This window comes from Macaca fascicularis, chromosome 12 (assembly GCF_037993035.2).
Source record: "Macaca fascicularis isolate 582-1 chromosome 12, T2T-MFA8v1.1".
In the NCBI taxonomy this organism is placed as follows: domain Eukaryota; kingdom Metazoa; phylum Chordata; class Mammalia; order Primates; family Cercopithecidae; genus Macaca; species Macaca fascicularis.
In genome coordinates, this window is record NC_088386.1 from 44,611,908 (window position 1) to 44,632,308 (window position 20,401).

At 40.9% G+C, this 20,401-nt stretch overlaps 1 protein-coding gene across 8 annotated transcripts in view; it reads left to right on the forward strand.

Moving 5' to 3' along the window:
- The first annotated feature begins 2,023 nt into the window (after positions 1–2,023).
- LYPD6B (LY6/PLAUR domain containing 6B) overlaps positions 2,024–20,401 on the forward strand; it is a 188,272-nt gene continuing 169,894 nt past the window's right edge. For 7 of the 8 annotated variants that reach the window (XM_015432111.4, XM_015432112.4, XM_065525464.2 and 4 more), the window contains exon 1: positions 2,024–2,146. The gene's annotated coding sequence lies outside the window, so the exon portion shown is untranslated. Of the gene's footprint in view, positions 2,147–2,213; positions 2,738–20,401 lie in introns of those variants that run through there. The other variant, XM_065525462.2, reaches the window with a different exon arrangement.

A 20,401-nucleotide genomic window follows, 5' to 3' on the forward strand; every position in this document is an offset into this window, starting at 1 on the left:
GCCAAGATCACACGCACAGCAGGAGGATCCTCAATCACAGGGGATCACATGCTCTACTGACTGAAACCAACACATAAAAAGGTCTAGGCCCATTTCACGTGAGACCCAGAGGGGCTCCTTTGCTCAGCCCTACCTGCTGGTGCAAGTGGCTGTCCCAAAGCGCAGGCCCCACCACAGCCCCACCCTGGGACACCAGACTCCCTGCCTCCATAGAGGGAGTGGCAACAGGTAGGGCACACCTAGGTAGGGCATCCCATATAACCTTTTCTAGGTTGGCCTTGCCCAGTGTGACGTAGCCAGCCAGGCAACACCAGATCTGAAATACCCATCTGTGCAGAACCCACTGAAGGGGTTGGGTGTCTAGACCTTAAGAGTGTTAGGCTTGTTGTCAGTGGAGGGGTGGAGCAGGCTTCTTGGCCCTGACCTCACCTTAATAGAGATCCTCCCATTTTGGCCTCGGAGGTTTAATACATAGTCACAGAAGTGTACTGAAATAGTCATAAGAAGGAATGTTCTCCATATAACTTTAACGTTGTACAGTGCTTTCTGAGTGAAATGAATTTTTTCACGGAATGGATTTTTTTAACGAGTCTTGAAATTAACATGTGAGTAGCAGCATGATACATTACCTCGTGTGTGTGTGTATGTGTATGTGTGTATGTGTGTGTGTGTGTGTGTGTGTGTGTGTGTGTGTGTGTGTGTGAAGGCCATCTGTTAAATGGAACACCTAAAAATACCATTGTTTTTGTTTTTGCAGTTGTCAAGGGCCTCAATAAATGCAAGCTGGCTCAGGTGATGCTTGACCTGAGAGGTCTGGAAAGACAGATTAGAAGTCTCAGCAGAGGACCAAACCCAGACCCCGCTTCTGCAGAAGTTCTGTACCCAGGTTTCCCCACTGCAGGCATAACCAGCAGCCCCTGAAAGGCCCCAGAGCAGCCCACTGTCTTCAGAAATGCAGGCCCAGGATCAGCTCTGCTACCAGCCGTGGGATCTTGAGTCAGTGGCCCATACTTTGAGCTGTGTTTCCACAGTGCAAGCCTGGCTGGAGAGTGTTATTTCAGAGTTCTCCTGTCTGTGGCATCTTCAGAAGTTAAAGATTTGCTTGACCACTATAAGGTGCCCTGGGAGTGTAGACCTCCCACAACCCAGCTGCCTGGCTGGCAGTGGGTGGGCAGTAAGCAGTAGAGAGAGGACAGGTGGCCTGGAAGCTGACAGCTTGCCTCTGGATTCTCCCTAGTAAACTTGGAATGACGCTGGAGCAGCTCTGGGCAGAGGGGACCAGCCTAAGACTGGATGCAAAAGACTGGGCGCCACCTAGTCTGCTCATCAGGTATTAAGTGCCCTGAGTTTTCAAAGCTCCGGTAATTCAGTAGTGGACAAGTAAGGTTCCTGCCTCTCCTGGGGCTTCCCGTCCAGGGGTGGGGAGGACGTCACTATATGAAATTATCTTATTTATAGCTTAAGGTCATTATTTAAAGGGGGGACATTAAATAATAATGTCATTATTTAAAGTCCCACCCTGACTTGTTCATGGTTAGGCTTCCTCCAGGATGCCTTACTTGCTGACACCATCACAGAAGCCAAGATTAGGCCTTGCCACTTGAGGGGTGGGCAAGGTGGGGACGGGGTTGGATGGAATGGTCAAAAAAGGTCTTTCAGAGTTTTTCCAATCCTGAACTAACTCACCTGCACCCTTGGCCCAATCATTTTCACTCCCGAGGGTCTGCACTATTCGTTTCTACATTCTAGGAAGAAAGGGGTTGGACCCTCCCTCTTTAAGCTGGGTGGGGTCCGAATCCCGTGCTTCTTTCACTTCCTGACCGGGGCTGGCTGGGTGGGAACAGGCTCCTCGCCGCCTCCCAAGCGCTGGCGACTACCACACGGCCGCCCGTCCGGGCCTCCCTTCAACCTCGTGGCAGAGCCCTGCGGTTTCCCCGAGGAGCCGGGCCCCAGACTGCTCCCTCGCGGGCGGGGCTCACCTGTCCCGGCCCGGCCCCCTCCCGCGCCCCAGGTGGCTCAGGGCGGGGAGGAGCCGCGCCCCGCCCCGCGCGGCCGCAGCCAACGCCGGCCCCAGGCGGGCTCGCTGGGAGCCGGTACCGGGAGCCGGGCGAGGGCGCCGAGAGGCCCGGCGGGCGCGGGCGGCGAGGTGAGCGGGGCCAGCGCAGCAGGCGGGGGCGGTGGTGGGTTCCGGACAGCTCACCCCGAGCCGGAGCGAGTGCTGGGCCGCGCGACTGCGGCGGGAGATGCGCTGCGCCCCTGCCGGGCGCGCCGGGGCAGCCAGGAGCTGGCGGGGCCGCGGCGCAGTGGCGGCGTCGGGGTCTCGTCGCTGCCTCGGGGCTAGCAGCTGCCAGCATCTGGACGGGGCGGGAGCAGAGGGCCGGGGCAAGGCTGGAGCGGTGTGGGTCTGTAATCGTCCAGAGCCTTGTGGGGCCAGAGACTTCGGCAGAGCCGAGAGGGGAGGAGAGACTGGGGGCCAAACTGCTGGAGAGAGCGCGGAGCTGGGGCTGGGGTTCAAGGCCGATCGTGGGGCCAAGAGCGAGCGAGCGAGCGAGCTCCAGTGTTTTCCTCTGCGCGCTTCACGCGGGGCCAGCGCGGGTGCTGCCGCTTCCCCTGCCCCGGCTCTTTACTTTTGTTGTTGAATAACCAACCTTACACATTGGTTAGTTACCTGGGGCTTCTCAAAAGCTGGGTCTGGAGGCTGCTGTGACTCCAGGGGGCTTGTGTTGTCAGGCTTCAGGTCTGTATGCCCTGCGGCGTTTGCGGGGAGCTGGTGGGTGGAGGGGTACTGTCCACCTCCCAAAGCCTGGGGATCAGGAGTGGGAAAGTGGGAAAAGTCTAGAATGCTATTTAAATTCCAGTAACTAGCTATATGACCTTGAGCAAGTTACTTAACTGCTCTGAGCCTCAGTTCCCTCAAAGTAAAATAGGTATTATTAATATTATAATCATGACAACAGCCTTAGGTTATATGATGTTCATGGAGTACATAGCATACTGCTTGATTTTTTCCCCTTTGTATTGATGTGGTGGTGTGTGTGTTGTGGGGTGGGGGCATTCTTTCCTTCCCTGACTTGTTCATGGTTAGGCTTCCTCCAGGATGCCTTACTTGAACTGACACTATCCCAGAGGTCAAGATTAGGGCTGCCAGTGCACAGGCCCTGCAGATGGAGGGGGTGTTGTCAGACTGCCCTCATCATTACCCGTCGTATTTGTCAGAATTGTTTTCTTTGGGTTGGGTTTTGGTCACTTGAAAATTGCCTTATACTATGTGGAAACTGATGGGGTCACATAAATGAAAAGGTCGAGGATTTTAGCTTAAAGCTATAGCTAGTTCCAGAGGCTCATATAAGGTTCCAGGGCTAGTTCTCTCTTGTGTATCTCTTAGCTGTTTTTCTCTCTGTGTTGACTGGTTCTTAGTATGGACTATAAATAGGACTTGCACCTTCAGGCTTATCTGCTCCTTCAGAGAGAGAGACAGCGACAGAGAGTGAGAGAGAGAATCTCATCTTCTCTATCCATATAGCAGCCTCTCTGTCTCTCTCTCTCTCTCTGTTTTTTTCTTTTGAGACGGAGTCTCACTTTGTCACCCAGGCTGGAGTGCAGTGGCATGATCTCGGCTCACTGCATGCAACCTCTACCTCCCAGGTCCAAGCGATTATCCTGCCTTAGCCTCCTAAGTAGCTGGAATTATAGGCGTGGGCCACCACGCTGGGCTAATTTTTGTATTTTTAGTAGAGATGGGGTTTCACCATGTTGGCCAGACTGGTCTCGAACTCCTGACCTCAAGTGATCTGCCCGTGTTGGCCTCCCAGAGTGCTGGGATTACAGGCATGAGCCACTGCACGGCCCCTTATTACAATCTTATTGACATACTGGACCAAAGCAGAGCCAAGCCATCTCAGCAGACAGGAAGAGGTTCCCACAACAGGAATGGGCACATGACCCACTGTGATTGATAGACTGGCCCACCTCAGCTGCAAGGGATGTCGGTAGGGGGCGCAATTCCCAATGAGAAGTCTGACAAAATAGGACATGCTCATTGTACTCTCTCTGTCTTTGCTCACCAGCATCTAAAGGTAGTCTGCAGTAGAATGTAGACACCCTGGGGGCCATATTCCGTCAGTCAAGTCTTTAATGCATGGAAGGCATCCTGTGTGTCCCTCCTTTCATTCATTTTTTATTCATTCATTCGACATTTAATAAATGCTCAATATATGCCAGGGCCTCTGCCAAGGGCGAAAATGCGTGCTTTTGAGAAGCTCACAGTCTAGTTGGAAAGACAGATATGTAGATAACATCGTCGAGGACTCATCTGTCTGGGGACATAGTGAAGACTCCCCAAAGAAACTGTAGCTGAGCTTTGAATTGAAGATGAGAAGGACAGGTCTAGGAGAAAAAGTTGAGAGATTTTCTAGGCCATGTGGTAGGATTCTGGAGGGACACTTTTTGTTGTAACATTATTTAGGTTACTCTACTGTCTTGCTTAGAACATCTGAAGGTAGGTCGTTCAAAGTGGCCACAGCTCTTGGGTGGCTTCTAGAAAATTATCTTGGTTTTCCAGGGTGACTAGAGCTCCATCATGCCTTCACATGACAACATCCAAAGCAGAAACAAGAAGGTCAGGGATTGCTGCTTAGTCTTTCCGTAGATAACAAAGAACAAATTTTCCCCGAAGTACCCTGTGTCACTGGCCAAAGTGGTCTCATGCTTACCCTGAAACCAGTCATTGGCAAAGGAGAAGAGGGGCCTATGATTGCTTTGCCCAAGCTATTTTCTGGAGCTGTAGGAGGGGCTCACCTACTCTGAGCATCCATGCCCCATGTCTGAACACAATCAGAATTCTGTTAGCAAGGAGGACAGTGAGACTGCCTGTTGGGCTGTTTATGTGGGCAACCAACTGTGTCTCTCAGAGGCGGGGACAGGTGATGCAAGGTCTGGCATAGATGGGTAATCAGAAGTCCAATACCATGGGAGACGCGTAGGGTGTGGCTGAGGGGAGGAAAGGAGCTGAGGTTGGAAAAGTAAGTAAAGACAGGACTACCCTGTATTAGATTCTGTGGATGTTACTAAGAAGCATAGTAAATCTTGGTCCTATTCCTCTACGAGCTTACACTTGAAACCTGGAAAAGCTTTTCTGTGTTTTCCATACTCCCAATAGTAATAGCATCAGTGGCTCACTTTATGGTGGTAATTCTCAAGGGGTGGATTGGGGTGGAGGAGTTTCAGAGGAGTTTCAAACTCTTTGTAGTTTGAAAAGCCTCACAGATGATTTTTCTGGGCTACCCACTGCCTACCTTCCCTGGTAACTCCCCATCCCTCTGTTGAGAATGCTTACTTGCTCTAAATCATGTCTTTGTTTCAGTGTTGCTGTCTTCAAACTAACAGGCTGGGACTTGGTGAAGATGCAATTACTGGTAGATCCTGGACTAGAAAACAATTCTCCTGATGCTAAGTCCAATGAGTGATAGCTTTGATAGTTGCATTTAGTAGGAAACCAGCCTCTACCATGAACTGCTTTGAAATCATTTATCCTATTTTCATCTGAAACATGAAGTGGGTGCTGCACTTTGTTTCTGTTTTATACCGTAGACATTGGTGGACATTGGTGCTGGACTTTTGGAATTAGATTGGGCAACCAGGAATGCCGCTTTTCATCCTCAATATCTAGTTAGCAAAGAAATTGGCAAAAAGACATGGTCAGTAATCCTGGAAGAAAGCAGAAGTGGAGGGCAGCATATTTTCCTATTTTCAGCAACAATACTGCCGTGGGCTGGCCAGGATCACTGGAAGAATGTGAGGGAATGAGGTAGAGAGAAATGCCTTGGGCAGTCATTCATTTCACAGATATTTATTGAGCATCTACTGTGTGCCAGACACTGTTCTAGGTGCTGGGGATTGGCGCTTACAGTCTACTGGAAGGAGACATTTATTTATGTTTTGTCTAATAAGTCAGGCAGTGAGAAGTACTGTAATAAAAAATAAAATAGATCCAGACAAGAGTGCAGTCATTAGAAACAAACTGGATATAGTGCTGGAAATCATGGCTTATTCTCTCTTGTTTCCAGCAGAGCAGTATGGTCTAAGCAGGTAGGGTTTTGGGCAAAAAGGACAGGTGTTCACTTGGAAAAAGAGAGTTACATATTAAATAACTCAATTTTATAGGATTTCTTTCATGCAGAATTTCTTTGGTTGTTTGTTACACCTCACAATGTTCCTAAATATGATTTATAATGACTTTCAAAAACATGGTACCAGGTCATGAGAAATAAATGAAGAAATATGAGCAAAGGGAAAATAAGGGTCATTTCTTTCATCATTATGTTCCAGAATTGTTTAGTTTTGGTAGCAGGGAAAGGAGAAAATATGGTGATTACAAATGTGGTGATTCATGCTAAGGGTTCGTTATTTATTTATTTTTATTATTTATTTATTTATTTATTTTGAGACAGAGTCTCACTCTGTCACCCAGGCTGGAGTGCAGTGGCACGATCTTGGCTCACTGGGAGCTCCACGTCCCGGGTTCACGCCATTCTGCCTCAGCCGCCAAAGTAGGTGGGATTACAGGCGCCCGCCACCACGCCCAGCTAATTTTTTGTATTTTTGGTAGAGACGGGGTTTCACCGTATTAACTAGGATATTCTCGATGTCCTGATCTCATGATCCGCCCGCCTAGGCCTCCTCCAGGGGATTTTGAATTTATCTTCTGAATTCAAAGAAAACTAACTTTTTTTTGGGTCAGTATAAAGTACACCAAAAGTTAACAGATCAAAAATCCAATTCCGAAGTTAAATAATGTGCTACAGATACAAATTGATGAGAGGTTATGTTTGGACCCATTACTGCCTGGAAAAAACAGAAATGCAAATAAAATTTTAAAGTGTTGAAGTGTTATGTAGAGGTAATTTTAACTACCTGTTTTTATTGAGTTTTCTTGTTGTTCAGTATAATAATCTGGGTATAAGTCTTGTGTCACAAATGTAGTTTGTAGATTACTTCTCCCAACAACTGCCTTGTCATTTTTATTCCCTTAACAGTGTCTTCTGGGTTAATTTTGATAAACCAATTTATCAATTTTTTAATGCATCCAACTTTTGTTGTTGAATTGAGGAATTCTCTAACCAGAAAGTCTTGAACATTTCTATTTTCTTCTAGAAGTTTCATGTTTTATGTTTCAGTTTTATGTTTAACACTTAAGTCTATGATCCATTTTGCTTTAATTTTTGTATAAGGGATAAAGTATGAGTCAAAAGTCTTTTCTTTTTGGTATGTGGAAGTCCAAATGTTCCAGCACCATTTGTTGAAATGGCTGTCTTTTCTTCCCTTGAATTGTCTTAGAACTTTTGTCACTAATCAATTAGCTAAAATGTAGGGGTTTTATTACTAGACTCTCAATTCAGTTCCATTGATCTGTGTGCTCACTTCATGCCAACACTATAGTATCTTGATTACTGTGGCTTTAAAATACATTTTGGAAGCACATAATGTAAGCCCTCCAACTTTATTCCTTTCCAAAGTTGCTATGACTCTTTTAGTTCTTTTGCCTTTCCATATGAATTCTAGAATTAATTTGTCAATATCTACAAAAAATTCTGGATTTTGAATGGAATTGCATTGAATCGACTGATTAATTTAGGAAGAATTGACATCTTTACATTATTGAGTCCTCTAGTTCATGAGCAGGATATAACCATCCATTTATTTAAGTCTTTGATTTCTTCCATCAGCACTCTGTAGTTTTCAGGATATAGATCTTGCACATATTTTGTTAGATTTATACTTAAGTATCTCATTTTGGGGATTGCTGTTGTTGCTGGTGTATCGAAATACAATTGATTTTTGTATGTTCGTATTGTATTCTGTGGCCTTGCTAAAGTTACTCATCTGTTCTTAGATTCTTTGGAATTTTCTACATAGACAATCGTATTATCTGTGAATAGAGACAGTTTTATTTTTTCCTTTCTAACCTAAATGACTTGTCTTTCTTTCCTCCCTCTCTTCTTCCCTTCCTCCAACTTATTACACTGGCTAAGAATTGCAGTACAATGTTGCATGGCAGTGATAAGAGAGAACATCCTTGCTTTGTTTCTTATGGAGCAGTCAGCAATAAATCTTTCACTGTTAAGTATGATGTTAGTTGAGTTTCTTGTAGATACAATATGATGTTAAGGAATTTCCCTTGTATTCCTAGTTTATTGACAGTGGTTTTTTTTTTTTTTTTTAATTATACTTTAAGTTCTAGGGTACATGTGCACAACGTGCAGGTTTGTTACATATTTATACATGTGCCATGTTGGTGTGCTGTACCCATTAACTCATCATTTACATTAGGTCTATCTCCTATTGCTATCCCTCCCCCCCTCCCCTAGTGACAGTGTTTTTTTAAATTATGAGTGGATTTTGAATTTTATTGAATTCTTTTTTTACCATCAACTGACAGAATCATATGACTTTTCTTAATATTTAATATGGTGAATTGCACTGATTGATTTTCAAATGTTGAACCAGTCATACATTCTCTGGATAAATTCCACTTGATTGTAATGTATTTTTGGAGGGGATTATGTAGGACTGGTATTATTTATTCCTTCAGTGTTGTGTAGAATTCTCTAGTGAAACCATTTGGTCCTAGAGTTTTCTTTGTTGGAAGGTTTTTAGCACAAATTTAATTTTATAAATAGATATAGGACTATTCAGGTTATCTATTTCTTCTTGATAAGTTTTGTTAGTTTGTATCTTTCAAAGATTCAGTCCACTTCACCTAAGTTGTCAAATTCATTGATATAGAATTTTTTGTGGTGTTCTTTTATTAGCCATTTATGTCTGAATGGTCAGTAATAATACTCCCTCTTTTATTCTAGACATTATTAATTTATGTCTTCAGTCTTTTTCTTGCTCAGTCTGTCTAGAGGCTTATCAATTTTGTTGATCTCTTCAAAGATCCAGATTTTGGTTTAATTTTGTTTATTATTTTTCTGTTTTCAATTTCATTGATTTCTGCTCTTATTTTATTATTGCTTTCCTTCTCTTTGCTTGGGTTTAATGTACTCTTCTGTTTTTTAAGGGATAAGCTTATATTACTGATTTTTGTTTTAATAGAAGTATTTAATGCTATACATTTCCCTCTAATGCTTTAGCTGCATTATACAATTTTGAAATGTATATTTTAATTTTCATTTAGTTTACATATTTTAAACTAAATAAACTAAATAAATGAAATGAAACTAAATAAATAAAATAAATTTTAAACTAATTATTTTAAATAGTTTAACTATTTTAACGTTTCTTTTGAGACTACTTATTGACCCATATGTTATTTTAAAGTATATCATTTAATTTTAAGAGATTTGGGGGTTTTCTAGAAGTTTTTCTGTTAGTTTAAGTCTTTTATTATCCTAGAATATGACTTGCATGATTTCTGTTCTTTTAAATTTGTTCATGTTTGTTTTATGACCCAGAATGTGGTTTATCTTGGTGAGTTTCAATGCACACTTGAAAATATGTGTATTCTGCTATTGATGGGTGGGAAGTTGCAGAAATATCAATTAGGTCAAGTTGCTTGATAGGGTTGTTCAGGTCTTCTGTGTTCTTATTAATTTTCTACTTGTTTTCTCTATAACCAAGATAGGAATGTTAGTGTTTCCAGTTACAATTGTGGATGTTTCTATTTTTCTTTTTAGTCATATCACTTCTTACTTCATGTATTTTGACTCTTTGTTATTAAGTGCATGCACATTCAGGGTTGTGATGTCCTCTTGGAGAACATCTTGATCCCTTTCTTATTATGTAATATCCCACTGTATTTCTGTTAATATTCCTTGTTCTGGAGTCTACTTTGGCTGTTAATAATATAGATACTCCAGCTTTTTTTGATTAATGTTTGCATTGTGTATCTTTTTCTGTTCTTTTACTTGTAACTTATATTTAGGTTATAAAATAACCTGTATACTTAAGGTGGCTTTCTTGTGGCAACATATACTTGAGTCTTACTTTTTCAACTAATCTGGCAATATCTGTCCATTAACTGGTATGTTAGACCATTCACACTTAACTGTGCTATTGATATGGCTTAATTATAATTGACCATCTTGCTAGTTGTTTTCTATTTGTTCTATCTATTCTTTTTTTTCTTGTTTCTTGAGTTTTTTTTTGTTGTTTTTTTTTTGTTTGTTTGTTTGTTTTGAGACAGGGTCCCACTCTGTCACCCAGGCCAGAGTGCAGTGGCGCAATCTTGGCTTACTGTAGCCTCGACTTCCTGGTCTTGAGCATTTTTTTATATTTTCCTTATCTCCACTATGAACTTCTTATCTATGCCTCTTTAAATTTTTTTAGTGATTGCTCTAGAGTTAATAATATGTATCTTTAATTAATCAGAGTCTACTTTCAAGTAATATTATACTGTTTCATTTGTAGTCTTATAGCAGTATATTCACAGTTCTCTTTTATTTTTTGTGCTATTGTTATTATCATTTTTTATATCAGCTATAAATAAAAGATTTTTTGCTTTAGACCAAGGGTCAACAAACTTTTTCTGTAAAAAAGCCAGAAAGTAAGTATTTTAGGATTTGAGGCCATAGATGGTCTCTGTTGCATAAACTTTTATTCTTAAACAATTCTTTAAAAATGTATTTCAAAAAACATTCTTAGCTCATTGGTTATGCTAAAATAGACCAAGGGCTAGGTTTGGCTTGTAGGTTATAGTTTGTTTACTCCTGCTTTAGATATTCAATTATCTTTCATAGCAATTAAAATTAAGAGAAAAAAGAATTTTGATTTTCATTTATATCATTTCCATCATTCATTTCTTTGTGTAGATCCGAGTTTCGGTCTGGCAACATAGTCCTTTTGCCCGGATAACTTAATTTAACATTTATTGTAGTGTCAGTCTCCGGGCAATGAATTCTAAGTTTTTGTTTGTCTTTGATGTTTATTTTTCCTGCATTTTTGGGAGGTATTTCACTGGGTATAAAATTCTGGGTTGATAATTTTTATACTTGATCTTAGCTAAAAGGCTGAGAAGCAATGGGTTGACATTTTAAAAAAAATTTCAGGACTTTAAAAATGTTGCTTCATTCTCTTCTTGTACGCCTCTGACAAGAAGTCTTCTGTAATTCCTATCTTTCTTCCTTTTTATTGATGTTTCATTTTTCTTTTGCTGCTTTTAAGATTTTATTTTCGTCTTTGGTTTTCAGGTCTTTGAATATGATATGCCTAGAAATGTGTGTGTGTGTGTGTGTGTGTGTGTGTGTGTGTGTGTGTGTGTGTACACATGTATGCATGCATGCACACTCTTGATATTTATCATACCTGATGTTCTTGAGCTCCTTGGATCTGTGATTTGGTATCTGTTATTAATTTTGGAAAATTCTCAGCAATTATTTTTTCAAATATTCTGCCTATTTTCTTTCTTTTCTCCTGAAATTTCAGTTACACCTAGGTTTGAATTTATGATACTGTCCCACAGCTCTTGGGCACTCCATTATTTTTTGCTTGTTTTATTCATGTTTTTTTCTCTTTTTATTTTAGTTTGGGTAATTTCTACTGATCTATTTTCAAGTTCAATGATTTTTTTCCTTTGCTGTATCAAGTCCACTGAAGAATGCCTGTTGAAAGCATTCTTTATTTGTTACTGTGTTTAGCCTTTCAAATATTCCATTTGATTCTTTCCTGCAGTTTTTCTCTCTGATACATTTTCCATTTAATCTTTCAGGTTGTCTACCCTTTCCACTAAGGACTTTTATAATTAATTTGTTTATTTAAAATTCTTCGTCTGATGGCTTCAGTATCTAGGTCTGGTTCTATTCATTGCAGTGTCTCTTCACAGTATGATCTTTTCTTGCTTTTCTCATGCCCTATAATTTTTTTTTTGTTGATAACTAGACATCTTATATAGGACATTAGATATGGAGATAGGATTTATGCATGAGAATGGGCATGCCATTCTCTTTTTACTAGGCCTTTAGTGTGAAGATTGATCAATCTAGTCAGAAGATGAACTGGGTTTGAGGGTTCACATTTCTCTGGTTATTCTCAGTGTACCCCCAGACTTCAAATTCCTCTAGTGATACCTTGTGTTTAGGATTGGAGCTGGCTTGCCAAAGGCCTTTGCCATTCCCATTTTTTGGTCTTCCTGTGGTATTGGGCCCCAGAGTGGTCTGTCTCCATGCTCTTTCAGCTCTCTCAGTGGTAGTCCATTGTTATTTGTGACCTGATGCTTGTTAGTCAGTGTCCAGGTACATGCCTCAAGTGCTCATGTCTTGTCTCTTCCTGCAAATGCCTCTCTAGATTTTGGGCTAATTTGTTCTCCTTTGCCTGAGTTTTCTCATGGATTTGAGAAGATTATGATCTTGTGCTTTACCTGGCTTTTTATTTTTTGCAAGCATGGTAATAATGTTCTTTTCAGTTCTCTACATCCTGAACAAAAATCAAAAGCCCTGATTTCATGTTTTCAAACTCTTTCTTTTGGTGATCTTGTAAATACTGGTGTTGTTTCCCTTCCCCTTATGCTTTATCAAATATAATTTACACATTTGGTACATATAAATCAATGGTTGTCCGCCCTTACTTGGGAAGCTTGAAAAGGAAACACAAATTTTGGGCCCCAGTGTTTCAATTGATATATGTCAGGATTAGGTATGGATATTATTTATAAGCTCCCCAGGCGAGTCCGATGTTCATCTGCATTGAAAACTCCAGGTCTAAGTATCACTTTCAATCTTGCCTTTCACAGAGGTGCTATTCCAATATAAATGGCCAAATGAAATCTCAGCCTGTATACGTCCACCCTGTAGAATCAGTTCTCTCCTAATTGTGCCTTCAGTGGTACACAGTGCCTGTGATCTAAGCTGATAGTCTCATAGAATGGGGAGAAAACTTAAGAGTTCTCCTCATTTAACTTTCAATGACTCTCTCATCATTGAAATGTACCCGTCTTTAATCTGTTTATGTAACTCACTACCTTGCAAACTGTTTTGAAAGAAATTAGTTTGCATGACTCAGTATATGAGCATGCGTGCATGCATGTGCATACATACACATACATGCTCTCATACACGTGACAAGCACTTTATGAAACAGTAGTTACTCTTACAATAAGTCTTTTACCTCTAAATTGATTACATGATCGCCCATGTGTTGCTTCTTACAGTATGAAAAACGCTTGCTCAGTCCATCTTCCAGTGGACAAGCTTTTGAAGGTTTCAAAACAGGTTCCTTAGTACCTGAGAGTGTTCTTGTGTCTGGTGTAAAGCTGATTTCTCCAGCAGTGTTTCCAGCTTCTTCACTACCCTGGCCAGTTTTACGCACTAGATACTAGAGCCGGTGCTAGGTGACATGCCCAGGATTTCAGAGCTTATGGCTTGTCTGGGGACACATGACATGCAAAGTGAGTGTCAAAAAGTTAGTTATGTTGTGGGTAAGTGCTCTTAGAGGTCACAGATGAAAGAAAGATTAGACACGTGGTCAGGAAAGACTTCACTGGGGCCTTGAAGGTAAGCATCAGATATGTATGGAGTGGAAGGTATTTGGGGATGGGGAAGATTCAGAGGGAGGAAAGAGCTATGTTAGCAGTCTCCCAACACCTTGGCTGTCTCGAGTGACGTGGATTCACAGTAACTAAGAGAAACTATAGGTTAGATACTAAGGGGAAATCTAATTTGAATTGTTTCTATAGCAGAGGATAGACAAAGTCCACAGAAGGTACTAGACTCAACTCCCCACATTCCCCTTGCCCCCCAAATCAGAGTCTTCAGGGGCTGTGACTCTGACAAATGTAGTTTGTGTGTTGCTCTGGATTCTGTTTCTTGTCATGGTGAGGTTCAGCTTGCAAGGGGTCAGTTCAAGGCTGGTAGATTTAAGACCTGCCTTTTTGTGACTTCCATAAAGTTTTGGAGCAATCACCCATAGTTACTGACCTAGTTTTGTCCACCTTCTCTTCTCGGGGGCCCTTAACCAGCTCTATTACTAAGAAATGTAGTTCTCAAAGTATGCTACACCTACTGCTCTTCATGATCCATTTCACCCTGGAGACAGTCTTCTGAGCGTTCTTGCTCATTGTGAAACCTTGTCACCATCAAAATATTGCACAGAAGCCAGATATTACATCATTGGTGTCGTGTTGAAAACATCTCCTGCATTTTGGGACTATTTCACTAGGGTAAAAAGCAGAGAATGAAGTACATTACCAAAAACTAGGCACAGTGTGTTTTACTTGTCTTTTAGTAAGGTGTGGGAACCACAGTTTTTAGGCAACTACAGGAAAGTTAGAACAAAGATGAGGGCCGCAAGTAACCCCCTGCTGTGCCAGCATCATCGAGGTGGCATTAGTGTTACTGAGAAGTGTGCGTTATACATTTCTCTTAGAATTTGGTGCCGGGATGGTAGTTTGTCTCCTGGGAAGAGCCAGTAGATCAAACAGGGGACGCCTCTGTTTTGTATTTCTCTTTTTGTCTTGGCACCCAGGAAGTCCAGAGCTAGTTGTAGTGATAATTCTATTTCAAGTTATAAGTTCAAATATTTCCTGTCTTAATATGATTTCACCTTTTTAAAAACAGTAACTTTTTTCTTATTACAAAGATGATACATATTCATTATAAAAGATGTCTAAAATAACATGTTCCCACCCCATCCAGATATTTTCCTACCACATAGAAATAGTCACTGTTTACATTTTAATCTTAACCATTCTAATTTATTCTAAATGTATATGTATATATGTATACATATACATATAACAAAAATGAAATACCTTTCACATTACAACTCATGTTTAAAACATAACATTTATCAACATTTTCTATGTCATTAAATATCCCTGAACAACCTTTTCTTTTTGAGACGGAGTCTCGCTCTGTCGCCCAGGCTGGAGTGCAGTGGCGTGACCTCTGCTCATTGCAAGCTCCACCTCCTGGGTTCATGCCATTCTCCTGCCTCAGCCTCCCGAGTAGCTGGGACTACAGGCGCCCGCCACCTCGCCCGGCTAATTTTTTCTATCTTTTAGTAGAGATGGAATTTCACCGTGTTAGCCAGTGTGGTCTCGATCTCCTGACCTCGTGATCCACCTGCCTCAGCCTCCCAAAGTGCTGGGGTTACAGGCGTAAGCCACTGCGCCCGGCTAACAACATTATTATTATTTTTTTTTTTGAGACGGAATCTGGCTCTGTCGCCCAGGCTGGAGTGCAGTGGCCGGATCTCAGCTCACTGCAAGCTCCGCCTCCCGGGTTTACGCCATTCTCCTGCCTCAGCCTCCCGAGTAGCTGGGACTACAGGCGCCCGCCACCTCGCCCGGCTAGTTTTTTGTATTTTTTAGTAGAGACGGGGTTTCACCGTGTTAGCCAGGATGGTCTCGATCCGCTGACCTCGTGATTCGCCCGTCTCGGCCTCCCAAAGTGCTGGGATTACAGGCTTGAGCCACCGCGTCCAGCCCAACAACATTATTTTTAATGTATTTTATATTTAATCATGAAAGTATATCTGTTGCTATACTTTCAGCTAGAATTCAGCTTTTTGCTGTTACAAACAGCTGTCATATACATTCTCGTAGCTGAATCTCTGAGCACACCCATGATTATTTTAATAGAACAAGTTTCTAGAAATGACATAATTGAGTAAAGGGCTATATATTATTATTATTATTTATTTTTGAGATGGAGTCTCACTCTGTTGCCCAGGCTGAAGTGCAGTGGTGCAATCTTGGCTCACTACAACCTCCTCCTTCTGGGTTTAAGCAATTCTCCTGCCTCAGCCTCCTGTGTAGCTGGGATTTCAGGCAAGTGCCACCATGCCCTGCTAATTTTTGTATTATTAGTAGAGACAGGGTTTCACCATGTTGGCCAGGCTGGTCTGGAACTTCTGACCTCAAGTAATCTGCCCGCCTAATCCCAGCACTTTGGGCTATATTATTTTTAAGGCTTTGGATATATATTTCCCATGTTGTCCTCCAGAAAGCATGAACTAATTTATTTTATCACCTGGGAGTTTGAGAGTGCCTCTTTTCCTAAGCCTCATACAATACTGGGATTATTATTATTATTTTGAGATGGAGTCTTGCTCTGTCGCCAACTGGAGTACAGTGGCGCAATCTCGGCTCACTGCAACCTCAGCCTCCCGGGTTCAAGTGATTCTTCTGCCTCAGCCTCCCGAGTAGCTGGAATTACAGGCACATCTCACCACTCCCAGCTAGTTTTTGTATTTTTAGTAGAGATAGGGTTTCACTTTTTGGCCAGGATGGTCTCGACCTCCTGACCTCGTGATCTGTCTGCCTCAGCCTCCCAAAGTGCTGGGATTACAGGTGTGAACCATGCGCCCGTCCAGGATCATTATTTTCTAATTCTATGTTAGGAGTCAGGACTTCTGGCTTATGGCCAAATGAGGAGGTCGGCAAGTTCTCTCTCCCAGAAAGCTACTATAAATCCGGACAAAATGAACAGAAGCAGCCATTTTATCACTCTGGTAATCTATCAAAGACGTGCAACAATCTGAGAAGATATTTATTTGTGGAAAATTGCTGAACTTCAAGTAAGGACAGTGGGAGTCTGTGGTCTTGTCTGGGGCTGCTCCCCGTACCCCACCACCCACAGCTCGGTGGGTGCAGAGGTGTTGCCTGGGCAAAGGAGATGATGAACACCAACCCTACTGCTGTCCAGATGGAAGGGACTTGCTCAATTTGCAGCACACCAAGTGGGTGACTATCCTGTGAGTGTTTTTTGAGTCCCCTTCTTCCCTGTTTTAGTTTACCTTGACTCTCTAAGAAAATAAAAGAACAGTGCTATTTTATTCTAAACATTTATGTTTATTAAAGAAAAAGGGGAAAATAAACATAAAGAGAAGAAAATGAAAAGCCCCCATAAGCCCATTTGGTGTTCATTCTTCTCTATTGGCTTGTTTCAGTGGAGGCTTCTGCCATGATGGAAATGCTGTCTGCCACCCAATACGGTAGCCACTGTTCTTGGGTGGTTATTGAGCACTTGACATGTGGAAAGTGCAACTGAGGAGTTGAATTTTTTAATTCTGATGAATTGTAATTAATTTATATTTAAATATTCACACGTGGCTACCAGCTATGGTGTTGGACAGAATAGTTTTATGATTTCTATAATATGGGGGTATGATAGATACCTTTCATTCATACATACATACATACATACATATGGAGGTAAGATAGGTACATAGTTAAAAACAAACAAAAATAGGATCATACTGCACATTGTGTTTTTATACTCCCTTGTCTTACTAACAGTATATCATAAACATAATTTTAATGGCTGAATTATATTCTGTTGAAAGAATGTACCATAAATAACTTAACAAAGTCTTAATTGTACCTTTAGTATATTTCCAGTGTTTTGATACTATAAACAACATTGCAGAGAACGTGTTTATAGCTAAAGTTGTAACATTCCTAATTATTTACGGAGGTTAAATTCTTAAATTTGAACTATTGGGTCAAATATAATACCCATTTTCAAACCTCTCGTCCAAGAAGTTCTATCAGTGAACATTTTCACCAGTAGTATTTGAAAATATCTCACTATTATTATTTAATTGAGATATAATACATATACCATAAAATTTACCTCTTTAAAGTATATGATTCAGTGGTTTCTGATATATTTAAAAAGTTGTGCAACCATCATCACTATCTAATTCCAGGAGGGTTTTATCACTCCAAAAAGAAATCTCATACCCATTAACAATTGCTTCCTGTTCCCACCTCCCTCCATTCCCTGGCGACCATTAATCCACTTTCTGTCTCGGTGGATTTGCCTTTGCCTACTCTGGACATTGCATATAAATAGAATCCTATAATATGTGGTCTCTTGTGTCTGGTTTCTTTCACTTGGCGTATGTTTTTGAGGTTTGAGGTTCATAATGGTTTGAAGGTTATAACATAAGCCAATACTTCATTCCTTTTGATGGCTGAATAATATTCCGTTGTACGAATACACCACATTTTGTTTATCCATTCATCAGTTGATGGACGTTTGGGTTGTTTTCACTTTTGACTATTACAAATAATGCTTCTGCAAACATTCATGTATAAGTGTTTGTGTGGAATGTTTTCAGTTCTCTTGCATATACAATTAGGAGTATAATTGTTGGATCATATGGTAACTCTATGTTTAACCTTTCAGAAGTTGCCAAACTATTTCTAAAGCAGCTGTGCCATTTTACATTCCCACAAGCAATGTGTGAGGGTTCCAATTTTTCCATATTCTTGCTGACGATTTTTTTTTGTCAATCTTTTTGCTATAGTCATTCTGGTAGGTGTGAAGTAGTATTTCTTTGTGGTTTTAATTTGCATTTTCCTAATAACTAATGAGTTGGGAATTTTTTGATATGCTTACTGGCCATTTGTATATCTTCTTTGGAGAAATATCTGTTTAAATACTTTACCATTTTAAGATTTTTTTTTTATTCTAAAGTTATAATCTTGTTTTTACATATTCTGGATAGTAGACCCCCGTCGGATATAAGATTTGCAAATATTTTATTGCATTCTGTAAGCTGTCTTTTCATTCTCTTAGTAGTATCATTTGAAACATGAAACACGAAAGATTTTAATTTTGACCAGTGCAGTGGCTCACACTTGTAACCTGAACAAGCCAAGGCGGGAGGATCACTTGAGATTAGAAATTCAAGACCAGCCTGGGCAATGCAGCAAGATTCTGTCTCTACAAAAGAGAAAAAATAAAATTAGCTGGGCGTTGTGGCATGCACCTGCAGTTCCAGCTACTCAGGAGGCTGAGGCTGGAGAACCTCTTGAGCCCAGAAGTTTGAGACTGCAGTGAGCCATGATTGCAGCACTGCATTCCAGCCTGAGTGACAGAGTGATAACTCTGTTAAAAAAAAAAAAAAGTTTTTAGTTTCGATGAAGTCCTATTTATCCATTTCTTTTTCTTTTTTCGCTTGTGCTTTTGTTGTCACATCTAAGAAACCACTGCTTAATCCAGGGTCACATAGGTTTCTTCTAAGAATTTTATAATTTCAGCTCTTCTATGTAGGTATTTGGTCTGTTTTTAGTCAATTCTCTATACAGTGTGAGTTAGGACTCCACATTTATTCTGTGGCATGTGGCTTCCCAGTTGTCCCAGCCCTGTTTGTTGCCAAGAGTGTTCTTTCTGCCATTGAATTGTCTTGGCAACCTTGTCAAAAGTCAACTGACCATAATAAATACATGACTTTATTTCTAGATTCTCAATTCTATTCCATTGATTTGTGCATCTGGCCTTATTGGCAGTACCACAAAATATTGATTATTGTTGCTTTGTGAGAGTTTTGAAATTGAGAAGTGTAAGTGTTCCAACTTTTTTCTTCTTCACTATTATTTTGGCTATTCTGGGTCCCTTACATTTCCATGTAATAAGCTTGTTAATTTCTACCAAAAAGGCCAGCTGGAATTCTGCTAGAGGTTGCACTGATTTTGTAAATCAATGTGAAGAGTATCGCCATCTTAACAATGTAAGTCTTCCAATCATAAAAACGGGACGCTTTTCCAGTTATTTAGGTCTTCTTTCATTCCTTTCAATGATGTTTTATAATTTTCTATGTAGAAGTTATGCACTTCTCTTGTTAAATTGATTCCTGAGTGCTTTATCTTTTCTGATGCGGGGTAATGACATTGTCAGTTTCATTTTGGGGGTTGTTCATTGGTAGTGCATAGGAATACAGTTAATTCTTGTGTTTCGCTCTTGTATCCTGAAATCATGCTGAACTTGTCGATGAACTCTAACCGTGTGCTGGTGAATGTATTAGGGTTTTCTACATACAAGATCATGTCATCTCTAAATGGAGGTAGTATTACTTCTTTCTTCCAATCTGAATGCCTTTTATTTCTTTTCCTTACTTAATTGCCTTTGCTAGAAAAGACAGCACATAGTGCTGAGAGCAACATCCTTGTCTTGTTCTGTCTGACGTTCCTGATCAGTGAGATGGCCAGTGTGATTTATGCTGTTTTTCTATGATTGCTTTTATACTCTTAAGAATCTGAGTGATAGAGCAGGAGGTACGGGCTGATTTCTCTTAGGGAATATTTCCTTTGTCCTGTGCGTAGGGAGACTTGGTATAACGGCTACTAGAAAAGACGTATTTTAATTGAAGAACATATTCATGTAACATATAGGTGCCAAGGAATTTGACTAACATTATCTAATATGTAAACATTCAATATTTTAAAATAAAATTTAAGTACTAGCTTTCTTTCCTGCCTTTCCACAATTTGGGGTGCCCACTGTATGCTTCAGGTACTGTGCTGGGATCCCAAAGATGAATGAAACACAGGCCATGTCCCCAGGGTGCTCACGGAGTGGAGACACACAGGGATTAGGAAGTTACATATTCTGGCAAGTGGTTTCCATTAAAGAGTAACCACTGTCAGAAGGAAACAGGTGATCGGCATGGGCTTCAC